We start from the raw sequence: 3,566 nt of genomic DNA on the forward strand, positions 1-3,566 counted from the left end.
AAAGAGTTCTTGTGATCCTCGTGTTGGCAATCCAGGACGGTTGGTGTGACGTGGATATTTTGCTGGATCCATCCTTCTTGCATCTTCCCCGACGCGGGGATAAGGTGGCTTGGTTTCCGGGATCCGTATCCCGTCAAGCCAACTTGGAGGATCCCAACCTCCATCACCCAGAACCCACGAGCCTATTGGAAGCCTTGCGAGAGATCGACGAAGCCGAGCCTTGGCGTATCCAGTTTCGCGGGGACTTGAGCCAGCACCCAGGACGCCAGATCCAGCGTCTAGTGGGCAAGTTCTTCAACGTTCAGCCCAAGACTGCCTGATCCTCATCACGCTTTGACGCCACGCCCCCAGTTTCAGTCTTCGTGGATTCATTTCGTAGCAGTAACTAGCGACTGGAAACTGGGTCGAGCTAGCCCTTTGCATAAGCTATCATAATCCACACTCTCTTACTTGAATATGTCTATAACATTCCCTCGTTGGTTGAGAAATCTAGTCCGGGCCTTTCAGTGTACACCTGGATCTGGGCAGGATCCACCCTTTCAATGTACACCTGGATCTGGGCGGGATCCACCCTTTCAGCGTACACCTGGATCTGGGCGGGATCCACCCTTTCAGTGTACACCTGGATCTGGGCGAGATCCCGGATCCAGTTGGATCCGCTGGATCTGGATTTCATCCGGATCTAGCGCCAATGATCCAGGTTCAATCGGGTCAGTATAGTTCGGGCCCTTGAAAGCTCGTGCTTGAAATCAAGCAGGACTCCTCACACGTAAAACGTCACTCTTATGCATAAACATCCACTCCTTCCTCCTAATCCACCCTGTGGATTCGTCTTCTCTTTCTTTCCGATGTGACCAACTCATATCAGCGATCCTCCTCCTCCTGGCCCACACGCTTCCTGTGGGTCCTTCTTCATCCTCCCATCGATATGACCGACTCACATCAAGGTATCCCCTCCCTACTCTTCTTCATGAGACTGCATCACGCCCGAAATCTGTTACGATTCGTACGATCCCTCAAGAAATCATAGAGTAATGCTCCGCAGTTCAGATCTGCCTTGTCTACCCAACTCGGCTCGTCATATCCGCGCCAATACACTAGAAATTCACGGTAAAATCGTCCGTATCTAGTTCGTTTCCATGACCTCATATCGGTGATCTTCTCGACTTCGAACTCGTCGTCTTCGAGATCCACATTCCAACTATCTTCCGGTAGGAGGACTTCGTCGAAATCCACCCGGTCGGATTCATCCACCGAAAGACGGATCTGCGGCCGATCCGGGTATTCTTTGACCAACTTCAGCTTGGATACGTGTACTACAGGGAACAGGCGATATTCGGTACCTGCCGTTTCCAGCTTTACCGCATGTCCTCCAATCTTCTCGCTCACCCGGAACGGTCCATGCCATAGATGGGCCAATTTGCGGGCGTATCCTTCTTTCACTCGATCCAAATAAAGCCACACCTGCGATCCCACTTGGATTAGATGTGGACGGGCATCTTCGTTGTGTCGATCCGCTCGATCCTGTATCGCACTCCGCAGTCGTTCGTTCACCTGGGATCTAGCTTGCTGGTAGTATTTCTGGACTTGGTATCGCCATCGCCTTGGATCTCGGTTTCTCTTCTTGGTGCTACATACCGGAATGGCCGCTTCTAGGGTGGATTTGGGATCCCACCCATGTACCAAGTAAAATGGTGTATCACCCCGGATCCTGTCTTGGGCGGTGTTTATCGCGAAGGGGAGCCGTTCTGCGTACTCATCCCAATCCCTCTGATCCAAATCCTGGACATACATCTTGAGTGCTCTCGTGATCGTCTGTACCATGCGTTCGGCCGACCCGTTAGCTTAATGACGATATGCCATGGTTGCTCGCTGTCGCTGCCCTAGGATCCGGTTGAATGCTCGAAAGAAATCAGACATAAAGCCTGGCTCCCGATCATGTCTAATCATTTCGCTAGCACCAAATCTTCGGAAAACACACTCCTCGTACGATTCCGCAATGGTTTGCGCAGTTCTAGACGCACTAGCTTTGGCAATCACATATCCGGTAAACAGGTCCACCCAAATCAACAATTCTGTGTTTCCTTTGAACGACTTGGGCAACGAGGGGATATGATCCATGGCTATGATCTGGAAAGGGTAAGTCGCTCGGACATTCCCAGGTGACTCCCCTTCGATCGTAGGTCTGCCCTTGCCTGTCTCACAATCCACGCATTCACCGACATATCGTTGTACACTCTTGAATAGTCTTCTCCAATGGAAACATTCCCGGATCCGTTGGTAGGTCCGACCAATGCCCTGATGTCCGCCTTCCAAGCTAGCGTGGTAGTGGTGTAGGACATCCTGTTGCAAGGTTTCTGGCATCACCAATCTCATCAATCCATCCCGATCCTCGTGGACTCTCTTCGTAGGGGGGCAATAGAAGAGCAAGTCGTTCAGATCCACTGCGTAATCCGTAGCGATAACGCTGTAGGATTTGGCATCCTCCCGACTTAAGTCTCGTACATCCCCCATCAGATACTTCTTTAGTCCCAGGATCCACGCTTCCTCATTCTGTGCTTTGAGGATCCGCTCGATGCGAACTCTCTTCACAAATGTTTCCTCGAGGATCGGGGGGCTGGATCCAATCCTTCCTCTGGACCTAGTGACAGCCATCACCTGGACTGTCCTTTTCCCGGATCCAATCACTACCACTTCGTCAAGTCGGTTCAACGTAACGAGATCCTGATGTTCGGCTTCTCCCTCCACTTCGACACCACATTGATTCCGTAAAGCGGCACTGGCCAAACTATCCGCACTGGCATTCCAATCTCGCTTGACATGTACCAACTCGTGATTCAACCAACCACGCAGGTGGATCATCACTTTCTGCCGTAACAGTGTTAGGGCCGGGGCCTTGCAGTCAATCTCACCTCGCACCTGTCTGATTACCAAATTTGAATCCCCACAAATCACCAGCCGTTTTGGATCTTGTCCCTTTAGTAAATCCAAACCCAGAAGGAGTCCGTTATACTCCGCTTCATTGACGGTGAGGCCTTCCGCGTAAGTGGATCTGGCCCGTACAACTTCCCATCCGGGCAATTTCCACAGTATTGCACTGTATGCTCCTCCTCCGCGTCGTACACGAGCGGATCCATCGAAACTCAGGACGTATAGATCCTCATCCACCTGTACCGTCGGGATCGGGATCTGGATCCGGCGTTTGGGCTCTTTCTTAGGGGCGATCTTAGTCAGCGCATCATCCATCTTAGCTCGAGGAGTGATGCTCGCGGCCAAGACTCCCAGGATCTCGTCTTCCCCTTTCGAACATTTCACAATCTCCAGCGTCCAAGGTGAGAGTAAAGCTGCCCACTGTCCCAAACGTCCTTGCAACCCGGCCGACTTGAACAGCCAGGCTAGCGTGGAGTGTCGAGTCAGGATCCGGATGGATCTTCCCACTAGCAGGTATAATTTAGATCCAACACGCGCAGGAAGCGCAAGTATCTCTTTCTCCACCGGCTCCGGAAGTCCAGTCATTCCGGCTTCGGGGGTCCGGCTGACAAAAGGGAACTGTGATTGACAGAATC

This window comes from Phytophthora infestans, genomic scaffold (assembly GCF_000142945.1).
Source record: "Phytophthora infestans T30-4 supercont1.15 genomic scaffold, whole genome shotgun sequence".
In the NCBI taxonomy this organism is placed as follows: domain Eukaryota; phylum Oomycota; class Peronosporomycetes; order Peronosporales; family Peronosporaceae; genus Phytophthora; species Phytophthora infestans.